Genomic DNA, 19,638 nt, shown 5'->3' on the forward strand with positions numbered 1-19,638 from the left:
AGAGGTTTAAGCATTTGAGCTTGGGACATACTATTAAGTGTCAAAGGCCAGGTTAGTTTCTATAAACACAATCAGTGTGATGCATGTACATTGCCAGAACATTCGCTCCCTCATGATGCAATATGATGTGGTCCAGAAAGTCTTAATGCTTATGTGTTTGTGTTGATTTGTACCAGCATAGAGCAGTGTTGTTCCACGAGTCTTCAGAAACTAGAGGAGAATAGGTGCACAAACACGAGGACAAATGGGGTGCGATAGGTACAGGCTGGCAGGCTGTGCGGCTCAATAAAAAGAAAAGTGAGGAGACGCTGTTCAATAAAGCCACCAGGCCCTGCCAGGCTACCATCACTCTGTTGAGATTGCTGGGGATGAATAGAGAGAGAAATGGAGGAATGGAAGTGTGATGTGAGAAGAGAGAGAGAGGAAAGGTTGTGATGACATGGAAGAGGAGGCCAACAGAAAGTGTGAAAAGCAGAGGGATTTGTGACGGGGTAAAAGGAAGAACAGAGGTCCTGAACAAAGAGAGACGTTCAGATTCTTTGTTAACATTATCTCTGCAGCAGCAGCACCGCTTTGACAGCAGATGACAGATTAAGCACTGCCAATTTGATTTTACATCTCTATATGAGAACTGGAGGGAAGGAATTCGATGTGATCATCAGACACTCAACTAGAACAACAGCCGAAAACACCGAGCTCAGCTCAACATCTGTTTCCTGAGCTGACACAAACTCTGCAGGATTTTGTGCTTGTTCTGCCCCCATAAACCTGTTTATCTCATTTTTATGCCAAGCATTTTTTTAAAATAATGTATTGTATGTCAGACCCAAAGAGAGACAGAAGACAGAAAGTAACTCTCTGGCTCTATTGGGCAGATGGGCTTTCATTATAAATGGTATGTTTAGGCTCCTAATACCCAGGTGTAATTAGGGTTAAATCCAAGACTGTCAGTCAACTTGTCATTTATGGCCGCTGAAGAGGCCATCTCCAGTGCTGAGGACCGCAAGTCTGCCTTTCCAATCAGCTTTATGAAGCTGGGGCCTGTCAGATAAGCAGGGACCTGGCAGAGGTGCATAATGTGAAGAGGAGAGGAAGGTGATCCGCTGTTTCAATGAGCCAAGTAATGAAGGAGGGAGGATGCATTGTCACGTGGCAATGAAAACATTCAGTGTTGTGAAAGAACAAAACTGCATTGTGATGAGTAATCCCTGGATTTTCAAATAACAGTGAAAAGGCTACACCAATAAAAGCCCTTTTTTGTAGTTTTTTAAGGCAAACTACAATTCAGACTTGAAGAAAAAATATTCATAAGTAAACCCAGCAGAACAGACAGTGTCAACATTAAACCATATGAGAATCAACATGAAGCATTTTGGGTTTGATTCCACTGATAACGGCTAATGGTAACAGCTGTGCTGGCAGTATGCAGTTATATTTAACACAACTCTTTGGTTGCTTTCACACTTCATGTAAGATTTAATACACTTCTTTTTTTTTTTTCTTTTGTTTTTCTGGAAGAGTGGCAGCCTGAACCTGTTACTTAATATTCCCAGAATCTGGGGAATATTCTTTCCAAGCCAACATTGAATTTCACAGCAGCCAGTGATATTTTTATTGTATTTCTTCACACTTTGATCTGAACTCTCTTGAAGAAGTTACACAGCCCTCACAAAATTCAGCAACAGCTTCTTCTGAAACATGTCAAATGTTCTGACATAAGATAGCTGCTAAAGAGATGTAAAAAAAGAAAAAGAGTCTTAATGTGGCAGGCTGAGGAAGAAACTAGCCGATGGGCTCTCCTCTAATGATGGGTTTTAGCACCAGCTGAAGCAGCAAGTTCTCACCGTGACGGTAAGAGTGTGATTCGTCACCAGCAGCATAGGTTAATTAAGCAAATGCCATGTGTCCCTCTCATCCGGCAGACAACAGCCTGGCCCACCCTCTGCAAAATAATATCATTAACCGATCAAAGTGGCTGACCTCATTAATATCTCCACATCAGTTTTTAAATCTGTTTTTTCTATTAATGCTCAGAATTGTCAGCAGAAAAAAAATGCAGAATCTGGTGATGCTTGACCTCCTAGTGGCCCATGCAATGTTGCCTTTTTCTCCGTCTACCTTCACCTTTTCATCACTCAGAGTGTTAATGAAAAGAAAATGTGTTTTTGTTGTACTTCATTTTGCACCGTGCGTGTCATGTGTGAAAGTACAGAAGAGAGAAAGGGCTGATACGCCTCTGAGCTGGCTGTTTTAAAGGGAGGAGACCAAGGCGAGCTACTTCTAAAACAGGGCATCCATTGTACAATTTACTGTATTTTGGATGTATTAACCTCATTAAACAGTTGTACCTGGAGACCTCCATCTTTATCAGAAACATGCCGATAATGTAACATTAGCACACCGAGAGTGAGGAGAGGACCGGTGTTGTGTTGGAAACACTCCTTATCCACACAGCTGCAGGTTGTCTGAGTTACAGAACGGAACCATTCAACTAGAAAGCTTCAGCTAACAAAGTAATGTGGGAACAATAATGTTCATCTTTCAGAAAGGAACAGCAGTAACTCCTTAGAAGTTGGTGTACGTCATCTTCATTAGCTAAGCTGTTAGCGTTAGCTTCAGCTAACAAAGTAATGTGGGAACAATAATGTTCATCTTTCAGAAAGGAACAGCAGTAACTCCTTAGAAGTTGGTGTACGTCATCTTCATTAGCTAAGCTGTTAGCTTTAGCTTCAGCTAACAAAGTAATGTGGGAACAATAATGTTCATCTTTCAGAAAGGAACAGCAGTAACTCCTCAGAAGTTGGTGTCCGTCATCTTCATTAGCTAAGCTGTTGGCGTTAGCTTCAGTTAACAAAGTAATGTGGGAACAATAATGTTCATCTTTCAGGAAGGAACAGCAGTAACTCCTTAGAAGTTGGTGTACGTCATCTTCAGGTTACATGCTGCCATTCCGACATCTCACCATTCCGACATTGGCCTCCAATTGTCGGAATGGCGACACTTAAATTTTTATTAAACGTCCCGCCATTCCGACACTTTTTTCCTCCTATGGTCGGAATGGTGGTATGTTTTTTTTTTTAACATACCGGCATATCAGCCTCGCAAACAAACTTTAATAATCTATTATCAAAATCCCCTGAAATGTCAAATATAAAAATACAGATATTAATGTAACTCTGGCGAGACTGAAACTGATTAAGCAGAAATACAGTCAGTGAGCTGTCACAGCAGCCAGCTGGAGCGGAGCTCTCCACAGAGCCCATGCGTCTTTTGCCCGCTGTCATCATATGCAAAAGTAATAATTGCAATTACAGATATCACGGCTACTGCACAGGACACAGTTGCGAGCACTCTGCCTTGCCTTGCCAATAGGAGAGGAGAGAAATGACAGCATTGAACGTATAAAACACAACAAAATGCAGTAAAAACGTTTATTCATGTAATTCACGTGATTTATGAATACTCGCTCCGATTATGGGAAGCGCGGATGGGCTTTGCGCATTTGGCACAAACACACAGCCGTTGCGTAAGGCTTTATACAGCCTGTTGATATCTTAAGGACCTAACTGGTCACACCTGGGAGTAAATGTCATGTAGAGATTGTTTTTACATGACATTACAGCTGAACATATAGCTTTCATCCACAAACCAACGTGGGAGAGCCCGAAGATGCATGTGCCAGACGCACATAGGCATGCGTAAAACCAATTTTGACCACTTCATGCTGTTTATTTGCTTTCTTTTAGTTAACTTTCGTTTCTTTTGGATTCTTGTGCGTGTTATGGAGCCGTTTCGGTCCATATTTGTAAGCCTTTTTTTCCTGGATTAAATTTTCGGAAGTTGAAACAAGTGGCATTGGAGTGTGTGATTAAAAACCCCCGCGGTCTGCTTCTCCTCCTCCAGTTGCCGAGACTTTGTGTTTTTAATAACGCTTATCTGTAAACATGTGTTAAACATATAAATTGCATGAACAGAAAGAAGGGACTCGCCTGTTGAGTAACGCACATTTCCTTATACTGAAAGCCTTGTCGGAATGGTGGGATGTTTGAATGTCGGAATAGCGGGATGTCGGAATGGCGGGATGTCGGAATGGCGGGATGTCGGAATGGTGGGATGTCGGAATGGTGGTATGTCAGAATGGTGGGTTGTCGGAATGGTGGTATGTCAGAATGGTGGGTTGTCGGAATGGTGGGATGTCAGAATGGTGGGTTGTCGGAATGGTGGGATGTCAGAATGGTGGGATGTCAGAATAGCGGGATGTCGGAATGGCGGTATTTCGGAATGGGTGTTGCCACCCCATCTTCATTAGCTAAGCTGTTAGCGTTAGCTTCAGCTAACAAAGTAATGTGGGAACAATAATGTTCATCTTTCAGAAAGGAACAGCAGTAACTCCTTAGAAGTTGGTGTACGTCATCTTCATTAGCTAAGCTGTTAGCGTTATCTTCAGCTAACAAAGTAATGTGGGAACAATAATGTTCATCTTTCAGAAAGGAACAGCAGTAACTCCTTAGAAGTTGGTGTATGTCATCTTCATTAGCTAAGCTGTTAGCGTTAGCTGCTGCTAAAGGAAGAAATAAGTCAATAAATGAAGAGAAGGTATCATTTCTTCTGCAACAAAAGAGAAAAAAGGCCATATTTAAATGTTTTTTTGGTTCTTTTTACATACAGTAACCTCTCAATATACCTTTCATTTGAGCCTGACTTTATTTCCCTCCCATGGAAATTTATTTGACTTAATTCACCATTCAGTGGAAGGCATATTGGAGACATCATAATCATATAAGTGAATTAAGAAGCTACCACAAAGTTTTTGCAAAGTTGTATTTTCACTTTGAGAGTGAAAATCTCCCATCTTGTCTTGAAAACATCTGATCCTCAGAAACTTTATGCCTTTAAGAACCACATTAAATCTTTTAATCATATTCAGTTATCAAAAGGTGGTTATTATCATCAAAACATTTAGACTCCAAAGAAATGGCTATACAGATGGGACAATGTTGACAACAGATATCAGATGGGCCTATCTTCATTCCCTGAGGCAGCACTCTATTTGAAACAGACAGAATGAGAAATTACCAGATGGGCTGTTAATATAATTATCAATGACTTGACTCAGAGCATCCAAAAAGGCATGCAAAAAAAACAAAAAGTAAATGACATGCTGTGGTCTTTCACACACAACTAATGAGAATACCTTTTATGTTGAACATGACATTAAAAGTTATCTAATGTCTTTGCCTTGAAAGCACATATGTATGTTTCCACTTCAGCCCTAATAGTCCTTCAAGCAATTCATTGCAACACCCTGCTTTTCATCACTGGCGACAGATTTATGGCGTATGGCTGTACTTTCTATCACATTTCAAAATAGCCATAGTTTTCCGCATCATAGAAAGTTTCACCATCAGCTCAGTTTTCAGTAATTCTTTCTTCAAAAGTCTCCCCTCCAGTTGCTAAGAATTTCTAAACATTTATGGAGCCATGAATTACAAAAGCAGCTTCATTTAAACGTCTATCACACTTGAACAGCTCTACGGAGTGCTGCTTTCATGCATTCATGGTCAACATTCTTCAAAGCAGTGCACAGTACAATTAGAGCTCCTGCCACTGTGATGGCAGTTATTTCTGTATTACATTTGCTTTTTTGATTGAAGTCTAATTAATTTCTTAAATAATGAAATAAACATTATTGTTTGATGAAGTTGCTGTATCCATTTCATTGCATGTGTAAAGTTATCTGATTTGCCAATGGCTGGTGTATTACAAACCCATATTGCACTCTTCAGAATTGTACAAACTTGAATAACTTTATGTTATTTCCAGTCGAGGTCAAAACCATATAGATCATGGACGGATTAATTTGGGGAAAAATTGCATAAATAGATCCAAAGGATCTCTGGGAATCTTGTTTAATGGATTGAAAGCAGGCATAAAAATTGTTGGAATAAAATGTAGTTAACATAATATAAAAGACACCAATAGAAAAGATAAAAGCGGGAGGGGCGCTCAGCTTTCTGACATGCTTTCCTCAGGCTGAGCGATGGGAACTATAAACCAGTCCTCGTACAAAAAATTAATGGCTCAAAAAATCCAACATTTAGTCTCCCAGTTGTCTTCATTCTTTGTCAGATCCTCTGTCAGTGGTTTTCCCCGTCTGTCTGATTCCGCGTCCTGCTTACGTAAGTCTAGTTTTTGCTTTTCCTCCGCCTCCAAACCGTCACAGAAGGGTCTGACCAGGAATGAAAAAGAACTGGGAGATTAAATACTACTAAAAGATTATTTCAGTTCTGGTCTGCTGAATTTCCACTTATTGCTTATTGGTCTCAGAGCATAACCATGTTGATACAATCAGATTAACATTTTATTGCTCTAAATCAGATCTTTGGTATCACTACTGCCCTCGGCTCAGCAGTTCATCATAGAAAAAGCAGCGCCCCACCAATTATATAGCCTTTAAACAAAGTAATTCAGCTTCAGCTACTTTCACTCAAAATCTATTGATGTTATACATTTCTATCAGGTTTTTTTTGTTGGAGAGGAGATGAACCAAACGAGATCGACCCAGGAAGTGAGTTGGAGACCATGACGTCGTCATCATGTTGTCCTCTCAAGTGTTCCTGTGTTTGTTCTTTACTACAACGGCTCAATACAACAACATGAACTGTTCAGACCAGGACCCAGCAGACTTTTAGCTGTACCATGAACATTTTTGAGGGGGAAAACCACATGAATTCCATTGGATTACGAAAGAGACTGGGGCCTGCTATGAACTTAATTTAGGTATTACATGCATAGCCTCTGTTTCACAAGACATGGTGTTGCTGAGCTGCTGGTTTAGGATTATCCTCCTCCTGGGGCTGGATAGTGTAGTGGTATGATTTCCATCTTTCATGTGGGAGACCTGGGTTCAAATCTCCTGCATGAAAGGTATGACCTCCAGTAGGGACCCTTAGGCAAGACCCCCTTACCCTGCCTGCAAGTTGCTTTGGATAAAAGCGTCTGCCAAATGCATAAACATAAACAGCTCCCCTGGCATTCAACTCCCTGCAAACCAGATCACAGTCTGTTACAGCTCCTCCAGCCTGCCTTTCACTTTCCCGTCCACAAGGAGTTCCTGAAGGAGATGACTCTTTTGAATGCTCCCCATCCAGTCTCTGTGGGGTCCAGTTAGATATCATTCTGGTTCCTGTCCCAGCACAACTATCACTTCTCAACCAAGCGGGAACAAGGGCCAGAGCTGGAGCCCTGAGTCGGTGCCTGCCATGCCAGAGCCAAGGCCTGCTCTACAGAAATAAAAAGAGCTCCAGTTCTGGGTCTGCACACCCTCTTCCTGTCCAGGAACCAGCTCCAGTCCTCACCTTGGAGCCTACAGGCAAAGCTTTCCCACTGGTTTCAAAGATGCCCATCCTGCTGAAGAAGTGGTGGAGAACCTAACCCCTAAAACAGGATTTTCTTAACAGGGCTAATAAGACAGGTCCAAGACGGGTGCACAGATTCCTGGTTACTATTTTTCTGACCATTTTCTAATCAGTTCCAATCCTGACTACTGACAAGTGAAAATAATTAACAGTAAAAATGTGTCACTAAAAAATTGGCTTTAATATTTCCCGTAACAATTATTAAAGAAGAATAAAAACAAATTTAAATAATGTTCCTCTTTGGGTTTAAGAAGTATTCTTAAATTAAGTTGAATTCAACATAGACAACATACTGTTTGTAAAAGATTTTTATTGTACTGATGTAAAATGTTTCATTCCTGTTCCAGTATTGATGTGGAAATAGACAAAAACTTTTCATTAGATCCTGTAGCAGGATCTTACGGGTCTTCGTATCTATTATGAAAATTCAAATAAAACAAGGACCAAGCCATAATTAATACTCTGCCCGTCCACAAAAAAGTCCCGCTCTAATATTTCGTTGGATATATATATATATCTGCCTTTAGCCTTTATAATATTTGCCTTTAGCTCTGATTACAGCAGCATTCGCTGTGGCGTCCTTTTCGAAAAGCTTCTGCAATGTCACAACATTTATATCCATCCAGAATTGCATTCATTTTTCACCAAGATTGTGTAGTGTTGATGGGAGATGCTCTTACTTTCACTATTAAACAAAGCCGTGAGTTCTACTGTCCTTTTTTTACGACTCAATGTCACCAAACGTTAAAGTTTTCACTGATCACGATCATTCAAGATTTTTTCCCCGACCACATTTCTTCCTCAAAGATGATGGCTCCCCTCTGTCGTTCCAGTTCTTATTAATGTGTTGGACAGTTTTTAACCCAGTTGTAATGCTTTCATCAAGCTCCTGACATGTTTTCTGTGCTTGGTGCCAATAACTTGACCCTTATGAAGCAGATCTTTTCCACGACCACAGGATGTGTTTTCTGACCTGGTTGTTTAAGAAATGAGAAGCTGCTCACTGCATCAGTTAGGGTTAAATAACCTGGTGCCAGCTGAAACATAACCATTACCTGTTTGCTCAGTTAAATCCAGGTGGTGACTTTTTCTTTGGATGGACAGTGTATTTCATATTTAAACTTTATGCAGACTGCTTCTGTGTAGTCTCAGTGCTCTAACATCTTATAGTCCAGAAAGTTTTCAATATATTTTTTTGCTAAGCAAGCAGTCAATATCCTGGTATGATCTTATGGTCCAGATGTAAGTTTACAGTTCCAGTAATGGTAACCCAAAGCTAAGAAGTTATGGATTAAAACATACCAAAAGTTAAACACTGAAACAGCAAACCTCTGTAGCCTCTGGTGTTTACAAAGCTCTCAGCTCATTTATTGGCAAAATGCTTCTCTGAATCATTTCTTCTAAAAACTTTATTTGGCAAGAAACTTTACCTTTGGCAAAATGTTATCATGGCAGATGCACTAATGCTGATTGCATTTGGCTGCATCTCATTCATTTCCAACTCTGTTTTGGTTAAGGTTTTGTGGTTAGTTTGACTTAATATAAAATCTCTGAATTTAACTGAGAGCAGTACATAAAACAGACGAAGTACCCTCTAACACCACAAATACACAACTACTTAAATAGAAAGAAATAGAGCTGTTTTAGGTTGCAGAGTAAGTTTTATTCTGCTGATTGTTCATGTGAACCAGTAAGTCCATGTCAAATTCAAGTCCAGGTTGCATTTAGTCACCTCACCTAATGACAGTCTGAAGTAAAACTTTTTATAAACAGTTTGAGGTAAAGGTAACGTCATTACAAAGAACAACGGAATACTATCTGAAAAGCTACTTAAAGTTAAACAATTGGGGCCTAACTTGCAGAGGTTTTGTACTTTATTGAGACAATCTGGTTGGTAGATAATCTGATTTTTGCTGGTTTTGCTTGCTATTGTAAGTGTCCATTTTTATGTGCTGGCATCGTGGGAATATGTCTGTGAGTAATTTTGTAGTGGTGAACAAAGTGTTATGGTGTATATACAGTATTCCTTGCTGTTTCCTCACACAGCATGCACCTAAAGCATTTCTGCCACATTCTGTGTGTCGTTTGTTTTCAACTTTTTCCATTTCAATGGTGCAAAACTAGATTCCAAAGGTTAGCATTGATAAAAGTACAGCTCAGGGTGTCATCCCGCTACAGCAACATAGCAATAATGCAGAAAACCCTGGAATGCAATATAAATGACTTTGAAATGAAAGAGTGTCATGCAAGAACTGACCACGAGTCAGATTCAAACCTGGCAGAAAAGTAGCTTGTTAAACTCAGAGAAAAGTAGTTTATCCCTGGCTTCAGACTGAGTAATGAACATTTTTTTTCATTGTTTATTCCTCAAAAAGGATCCCAAGGTGACATCAGAGCGGACAATTGCGTGCTGCATGGGGCTCTCTGGATTGGCTGGTATCTGGAGAGAAAGCTTTGAACAGTCCATTAACACAGAGGTTAGGGCTGCCAGACACATTTGCTCAGGATCCACAGATGAAAGCCAAGCTAGTAATGACAAACAAATTAGGCAAGGCTACATGGAGATGGGACCTGCAGATGAGGTGGCTGACTGCCTCCAGACATAAAAGCTGCTTCTGCATCCAGTTTGAATGACATTGCACCTTTACACAGCAAAACCAGGGCTCTCTTTTTATTCGGTTTGGCAAACCACAGTTGGACAAAGGATCCACATTATTATAAGGTTTGGATAGCAGACGCAAGGCACGGTGAGATTTCCATGCCAAAATGATTCCTTAAGACATCTATCACTGCAAACTGCTCAGATTTCCCTTTACTCCAGCCTGCATTGCATTACTTTATGTTCAGCCTTATTGAGTGAAAGCAGGTGTTTGAGTTATCCCTGCAAATATATCAAGTTATGTACAGAGTTAGCCTGTCAGACTCACTCGTAGTTAGTAACCCCATTGAAATCAAATGTAAGTGTCTGGTTGTCAGTCTCTCAGAAGTCACTGACTTTTAACTTTCCCAAGTTGAATATCGCTCATCTGGCTGGTGCTGTCCACCTGTGAGAAATAATTCAGGCAGCACCACCGACTGCAGACTGAAATAACAGCAAGAAAGGCCTTTTTAAATGTCTGCATGGTCTCACTTATGTTTTGTTTTAACATTAACTAGCAAATATATTTTATTCATTTTCTGCGAAGGTGCTGTTAAAACAAATATTTCCCCTTTTGATTAAGAAAACGAACTTAGCCATTAAAGCAAACGCTTATTCAAGACTTTTGGACTTAAGTACATTATGAATAATTGCTACCCCAAATTGTACAAAGTTGGAATCCTCTATAAACAAAAGTCACGCTTATTCTTGCATGCACTTTTTCATTTATTTGCAGACAGTATGAAGACGTTTAATTTGTTATTGAACATCTTTTTTTTTTGCATTTCAGGTCTGCAACACATTTTAAACAAAGCTACATTTTAAACATTTTAGGTCTTATTTTCTCCCATTTTTCCTGAAATAATCTCTTAGGATGTTTAACAGTGTTTAAATTCTCACATTTTTCACTTAAAATTTTCCACAAAGTCTCAAATGGGGGCTGCAGGCAACCAGTCCAGCACCAGTACCCTCTTCTTCCTCAGCCAGGCCTTTGGAATGTGTCAGAATGTGGTTTTACATTGGTCTCCCTGGAAAAGATGTGGTCTTGAAGGCAGCATATAGGCGCATTCCCACTGTAGGAACCTTTTGCAGTTCCTAGAACCTTTTCAGGAATAGGGCCGTTTTTTTGTGCATTCGGACATACAGGAACTAGGGACCACGGCCCTCAGTTCCTGTAACCATTTTTTCCAATGGAACCCAGAAAAGGGAACACATATGACGTAGGTGTTTGGTGGCTGGTAGCTCCGCCCCTTGTCTGAAATGTTTACTCAGACACGGACACAACCGGCGCCTGTTTAAGTATCGCCCGCTGCATGATTCTTCGTCTCCTGACTCTCGCTGTGAGCTCTTCCAGCCTCCATCTGAGACGCCTGATGTGATCGTCCATGATTAATATCACCGTCATGCAGACCATGAACACGGTGGCCTCCTCGCTCTCCATATTAGCTTCTTGGTGGTGTCGTTTTCTTCTCTCCTTACTTTTCGCGGGTTTTGTTTTGTTGTTGAGTGGCGCTAAAGTAACACGTCTGTTGCAGACGGCTGCGTCACATCAGTCCCTGTCGAGGTCCCTGATCCATGTACGAGTGCAAACTGAAACAGTTCCCCTGGGGAAGGGCAGGTCTTAGAACTAAATTCAAGGTGAACAGTTCTTAGGACTAAATTCGAGGTGGACAGTTCTTAGAACTGCGTTCTTAGAACGTCTCTGTCAGAATGTGACTCATGTTGCTGTAAAATCTCAAACATTTCTGCATCAATGCTGCCATCACAGAAGTGGAAATGAGCTTTGCCGAGGGCCCTGATCCAACCCCATACCATCACAGAGCCTGGCTGCAGGGACTGGTTGCTGACAGCAGGCTGGATGCTGCTTTTGCTCTTTGCTCCATTTCTTCCAACAAAGATCTGTAATATTGATCGGTCTGACCAGAGTACATGTTTCCACCGTGTGACGGTCCATCCCAGATGCCTCCGAGCCCAGAGAGGTTTACACTGCTTATGTCAGCTGTTAATAATTTACTATTCTCAATGCAGTGCCATCTTTGGGGTCAGAAATCCCGGATATCTAGCTTAGCCCCATTCCCTTGCACTTTATGTACTGAAATTGATTAAACTTTCTTGAATCTTTATCATTTTCAACTGCGTTGGAACGGTATTCGCCAGATTCTATAATTTTCCATTGCGCATGGAAGGCAACACTCGCGTGGCCTGATGCTGCTTGCAGCACACACTACCCAACACATCCATCACTCAAATGTATCTACCTGTAGCTACCTGCGTGGTAATAAAAGCTAATATTAGCTACGTAAGCCTAAAGGCTGTTTGTATTTAGTCTGATAGAGGGATAGCATTAGCAGGCAACACGTTGTATCTGGCTGACATCATCATCAAAGCCTCTTAGTATCGTGTTACACTTTGATTGAAATCAGCTGATCTCCGTAACAGGATTCCGAGTAATTTCTATCCAGCTAACAAAGCTACTTAGTAGTTTTGGTGCATAAACTCAGGTGAATCAACAGTTTACAACAGTTTAATCAGTTCAGCTGATCGTCTGCAATGTAGCAATGTTTCTTTCTAGGCCACCGTAATCAATATGGCGACGCAAGTGGTGCCCTTCCAGGTAAGCCTTTGTGTAGAGCGGACCGTGATATATGTAAATAAAAAGGTGAACTCTAAAGTAATGAAAACGTAACGACTCGTTTCATAGGGTAACTATATAGCACTAACAACATAGTTATATGTATCATATTCCATTTTTGTTAATAAATCACCATAATTATTACACACTGCTCCTTTAAACAGAGAAATTACTCCCACATGAATGGGAAGAAATGCAGAATGAAGGCAGAAAAAGAGGAAAATTATTAACAGCTGTTTCATTGGGTGTCTAACATATTATAACAGGAATATAGTGGTTTTTAACAATATGGTGAGAGGGAAATCATTTGAATGATCAATGTTTCCTTCAGAACACGTAGTTGGAATCAAAGAGGGGAGGATTGTGTATCTGAGCAACTGCTGTTGGATGCAAACAGTCAATCACACAAAAGGGTCAATACCCAGTGCATATTTGCAATTTAGATCTACAACAAAGTTTGTTTCAGTGTATAATTAGGTCTCATGTGGAAAGCGTGTGTCGGGTATAATTGTGTAGTGATGATGATGATAGTGATGGTTGTGTTAAGATGAAACATTGTTTTTTCTAACCATAACCAAGCTGTTTTGATATCTGACCATAACCAAGTAATATTATTTACTTAAGGCAACCAGGAAGTGACAAAGTTTAGAAACATATAACAGTGACATGTTGTTTTTACACGTAACTGGTGTTCACAACTGTTTTCTAACTCTAACCAATTAATGTTATTGTCTAAGCCCTACCAGGCAATGAAAAAAGTAATATGTAATAAAGTGTTGAGGACAACGCCTGCTGTAAATGCTTACATGAGTTGTATTTTACCTCTAATGGTTGTAAGTGCAGCACTTTAATAGACAGCATTACGAGATGTAAGGAAGGGTAGAAAAACAACCTACATAACCGTTTCAGTTGTGGAATTTGTTTCAAATTCAAGAGCATTTTTCACTTTTTCACAGCATTTGATATTTTTTTATGTTCTATTGTGGCTAACATATTGGTTTCTGAAAATAAGGATTGAAGGTTTTTTAGTTACATTTTATCAGAACTTTTTGGGAATTTGGGTTATAATTAAATAATCAAAAATGTTTTTACCTTTCACTTCTCTACGCTGCAGGTTCACATAAACTGTAAAAATTACAACAAATTACTCGACATTTTATTGACGCAAGGAAAATAATCATTGGAAGATCCTCAAATTGTCATTAAACTATTAATTGGGAGAGTACCCTGGAGTATGTTTTCTAATAATTTCCATGCTCTGTTCAGACACTTTAAACCTTTGAGCTGTAAAAGGCATTACATAGGTCTACTGGTGACTTAAAATAAGTTTAAACCAGTCTACATGACTGATGTGAAGTACATGTATGTGAACTTTTATTAACTGATTTATACAGTTGTCTTCTGTATATTTCTAAGCCAAAATTAGCATTTTTTGTGAAAAATAAAGGCTTAATATATTCTATATTTTTCTTTATTGAGAAGGAAACAAGGTTAATTGTGAAACTGTCACAATCATGCTTGGTTGTGTTATTGCTTTGGATTCTGATTCTTAGGTGGGTCTGGCCAGATTTCCTGGAGCCAGAGTGTGGATTGCTCCTGCTGTCACACCTGCTTCTCATCTCCCCTCATCAAAACACCTTTATAGGCACTGCAGGAGCAACCAGTCTTCGCCAGATTGTCTCACAACCCTTGTGGTAATTAGACCGACTCTAATGTTTTCTCATTGCAAGTTTTCCCAAGCACTTCTCCTGTCTCAAAGATAGAAAGATTGTAATAGATTAAGAAAAATTCCAATAATGAGGGAAAGGGCAGTAAAGAGGGTAGGTAGGTGGTACCAGGCTGACATGAATGATGGAGAGCAGGTAGGGCAGTTTAGTAAAGATGAGGGACTGGATAGAATAGATAAATCAGGGCTTCCAGAAAAGTTGAAGCTGTGGTGTCTGCAGTTGGATTGTTTCTTCGGTTGATGTGTCCACTGTTTGTGTATGAGATTTCATTATCTGTTACAGAAAAAATTGAAAGATTAGTTAGCTTTTACATTAGGAAGTTTGTCCCAGGATTGTCGTCTAGCAGCTCCTACACCACGCCTAAGACAATCCAAACTCTTTTCATGTGTCGTCCCACGATGGTGGAATGACCTACCGAGCGCTACCAGAACAGGGGCGTCCCTGTCTATCTTCAAGAAGCTCCTGAAAACCCAGCTCTTCAGAGAGCATCTCCTATCCCAGCACTTACCTTGTACTTCCCTACCCCCTCTATCTCTGCACTTTATCTTTCTGCACTTCCTTCTATGCCTGCACCCTATCTCTACTCTGTCACCTCTGACAGAGTCGGACTAGAGGGTTCCTTCTATGGAGTTTATTGTTAGCTTTTTATATAGCTTGTTATAACTTAATTTGTAAGTCGCTTTGGATAAAAGGGTCTGCTGAATACATAAACATAAACAGGAAGTGGCTAGGTGTTCCTATAGCCTTAAGTACTATGGCACTGTATGCGAAAGGCATACTCCAGCTCCCAGTATCTAGTCTAGTAGAGGAGTTTAAATGTACTAAAGTTAGGACAGAGCTCCTGTTAGCTAAGAGTAAAGATGTGGTAGTTAGTAAGGTGGTTCCAAACCCAACCAAGGGGAGTAAATGGAATCCAAGAATGGCAGCTCAGGCGGCAGAAGCAACTCTTAGACACACAGAGATTGTGGGTAATGTTCAAATAGGCCGGGGAGGCTTGGGGCTTGGCCCAGGCAAACCGGTATGAAGTAGAGCACGTCCCAAGAAGAAGAGAAAGCTAGTTGTTGAGCAGGTTCATTGACAGGAAGAAATGTTAAGGGGTACAAAGGCAGTGGCTCAGGCTAAACCGGGACAGTGGTTGAATTGGGAAGGTGCAGAGAAGAAAAAGATTAGGGGCGACATATGATGTATTGCCAACTCCCAAGAACCTAAAACTCTCTAAATGGGAGACCCGTTATGTTTGTTATGTTCAGGTACTGCAACTCTAAGGCACATTTTGTCAGGCTGTAAGGTCAGTCTGTCACAAGGCCGGTATACGTGGTGGCATAACCAAGTATCAGGAAGCTTAGCTTCAGGTATTGAAGATAAACAAAGGCAGGTAAATTTAGGAGGGTCCAAGGTGAAGAGAGTGGCAATTCAGTGGCAAGACAGCTTAAAGGATTCTTGTGATTGGGAGATGCAGGTATATTTAGAAGGAAAGCTTTTTGTTACATCCCCAGGATATATCCTCTACAATTCTAAGGCCTGATATAGTCTTGTTGTTTAGGAGTAGAATGAGAGTCTATTTCATAGAGCTGACTGTTCCTTGGGAGGAATTAGTGGGAGAAGCATATGAAAGGAAAAAGCTTAGGTATGTGGAGTTGGGGGCAGAAGCAGAGCAGCGAGGATGGAAAGTTAGGATCTGTCCAGTGGAAGTAGGATGTAGAGGATTTGTTGCAAAGTCTGTCTCATTGTGGAAGGAGTTGGGTGTAAGAGGACAGTGTGAGGAAAATAGTGAAGGAAGTGTCAGATGAGGCAGTAAAGTCCAGTCAGTGGATTTAGATTGGAAGAAGCAATAATAGCGGGGGCCCAGCAGGGGAAGCACTTAGGGCAAGGGTTAGAGTTAGAAGCTCCTGCTTCTGCCACTGCGTCCCAACAGCTTCCAATGCACTGTTCCGGTGTCTCTGGCCAGCCCTAGAATCCCTCCTGCCACCTCTACCGCCGCCTCTCGCTTGTCCGCGTCCAAAGCTCCTTCTTGCCCCCCCCCCTCTTTCCGGCTACCTGGCCTCTTTAAAACCCAATCAAGGCACCAGTCCCAGCACCCGATTGGCTGGCGCTGCGGTCAGCCAACAGGTGGATCCACTTACTTGTTAACGTAAAAAACAACAATACATGCAATAACTCATAATATCATAATATCATAAATCATAATAACAAAAAATCCAAAATAAAAAATATAAATAAACATGCAAGTTAAACCAAATACACAACACATAAAAGAACCAAAATATAAGAAGCAGTGGATCACACTCGTGACATATAGATATAGGCTGTTTTCTTGCAATATTTTTGTAACAAAAGTTTTTATCATTTCATATTCCAGCTATTCCTCAAAAAACATGTTATTGATATCATGCCATTTAAAATTTTAACTTACCTCTCATACGTTTTACAAAATTAAAATTTTTGTATTACTACCCCAAGCTTCCATAAGTGGGTCAAAAATGACCCCTATTAATTCCTATGGAATTTCATTTAATGCTGATCAGCTGTGACTGCTACCAATATATATTTTGTGAACCACACAGACTATATCCCAAGATACATGAAGAATGTGATACAAGAACTGGGAGGTATCAGTCCGTGTATCACACGTCTCTCCTATGCAATAGCTTACATGGGGAGGCAACCAGGGGAAGAAATTCAAAAGAATCTGGGAGAAAAACATCCTGCAGTTGTGCAGTGCATTCAGAAACACAGGGTGCAACATCACCATGGACAACGTCTTCATCAGTGTGCCTCTTTTGTAGCACCTCCTGGAGAAGGATCTCACTATTGTGGGGACTCTACGGCAAAACAAGCAAGACATCCCTCCTCTGATGAAGGTTTCCAAATCCAGGGAGGTTCACAGCACAGAATTCAGATTTAATGGCAGCCTCACCATAGTCAGCTACGTCAGGAAAAAAGGAGTGGCTGTTGTGCTCCTGAGCATGAAAATAGCAGAAAGAAACCAACTGAAGTCTTCATATACTACAAAAAGACCAAAGGAGGTGTAGACACCATGGACCAGATGGTTGGAACCTACATCTTTAAAACACACAGGTGGCCCATGGTGCTGTGGTACAACGTCCTTGACATACACTATATTTCCAAAAGTAGATGGCTGCCCTTCCTGGTTCTGATGGAGGTTTCTTCCAGTTAAAAGGGAATTTTTCCTCTCCACAGTCGCCTCCTGCAGCTCAGGATGGGAGATTGGATCAAAGAGAAGTTGCAGTGCAATCTGTTGGTTTCCTTAGACAGTAAATTGTTTTTGAATTGGCTCTGAATGTATGAATAGGACCAATTTTGATTTTGATTATTTTGGATTATGATTACAATGAATTGGACTTGGATTGGCTTGAATTGGATTGTACGATTGTAGTGTTGTAGTGCCTTGAGATGACATTTGTTGTGCTACTACACAGGGCTCATTTCATGGTAAATGGACTTTATTTTTCTTGTCAATCTGACCACTCAAAGTGCTTTCACACTACATGTCACATTCATCCAGCATGCTACACAATGCTTTTTGTTCTAATCATTCTAACGTCCAATCATTAATTTTAAAATCTTACTGCTCACCTTCAAAGCCTCAAATGGCCTTGCCCTGAAATACATTTCAGATTTATTTACCTAGTATGTGCACTCCTGACCACTTAAATCCATAAATAGTGCTGTTCTAGTTAGTTTGTGATAAAGCCAGATTGGGCCTTTTGGTATTTTTCAGGCTTGTTGTGATCCTTCCTCTTAATGTTGCTGTGACGTGGAATTGTTAAATCTGTCACTGCTGTCTTCTGCTGCCATTTGTCGACCACCACAATGTCCGGCTGGTTAGCCATCACCTGTTTATCAGTCTAGATCTGGAAGTCCCGAAAGGACCTTCGCTCCGTCTCAACCACCTTTGGGAGTATCTTCCACTTTGATATTGTGACTTCTATGCTTGGTCCAGATGTTCCAATACACTATTCCCGCCACATGATTAATAGTGTTCCATGTATGCTGTGCCTGCCTGCATCTGACACCCCACTTTTGTGTGCTGGACTACCCCAGAGGCCTCTTTGCACAGCCTGCTCCTTGGGTCCTGTCTGATGTGGTAGACCCCGAGCTTGATTTGGTCCTTGCACAGAGCTGGTTCTTGAGCTGACATGTTTAGCGCCACCATACTGTCTTTCAGAATAGCCTTTTCTAACTACTGAAAGGAATTCTCAATATCAGACATTTCTATCTACTGGTGGTAAATGCAGCGCAGGGACTTATCCTTCCATGTTGGTTCCTCACTAACTTAGATGTTCATCCATGGGGGCCATATTCACAATGTATTCCTGGAACTTTGTTGTTTCATTTTGCATTGAGACCTGGTTTCCCTTCCTCCAATGAGCATACAGGCTCAGGGTGCTGGATATGGGATGAATGCCCTTCAATAAATATTCCATTCATCCATTCATTTTCTATACCCGCTGAATCTGTCGGTCAGGTCGCAGGAAGGCTGGAGCCTGGAATCCTCTCGCTGTGAGGCGACGGTGCTAACCACCACACCACCGAGCAGCCCTCGCAATAAATATTTTTATACAAAATGTATTGTATTATACCCCATGTGTCTATGTACTGGTTTTCAACTACTCATCTTCACAAATACGAAATAGTATTTCTTCTTCTACTCTGGCTGCTGTTTTTTTTTTATTATCTCATTGACAATTGAAAAAGAGGTTAATTCTTTTTTCCCTGTGTCTCTGTATAATGTTCTCTCTGTTCATCCATTGTTATTATTATTTTACATTTACATTTAATCCTGTTCAGGATTGCAAGGGTTTAGAGCCTTTTTTAGATGTCAAAGGGCGAGAGGTACATCCAGGTCACCACTCTATTACATTCAACACTGAGACTAACAGACAGTCGTATGGACGCCTGACAACCAGTGCCCAGAAAACACTTTCATAGCTACAAGAGGAATATGCAAACTCCATGAAGACTCCCAGACAAAATTTAACTCAGGAACCTTGCTGCCAGCCGACAATGCTAACCACTGCACCACTACTCTGCCCTCTTCACATGACCGTGTTGAAATAAAATATACAAACTAGAATAAAAATATATCCATGTAATTGTACAACTGCAACCATATTGTTGCCAAAAATACATTTCTAGTTAAAAGAAAGATATTAAACATAAAATCAGTTTTGGTTATTCTGATCTTAAAAACATTTGTAC

Source organism: Leuresthes tenuis, unplaced genomic scaffold, assembly GCF_036924035.1.
Source record: "Leuresthes tenuis unplaced genomic scaffold, fLeuTen1.0.hap1 SCAF_12, whole genome shotgun sequence".
Lineage (NCBI taxonomy): Eukaryota > Metazoa > Chordata > Actinopteri > Atheriniformes > Atherinopsidae > Leuresthes > Leuresthes tenuis.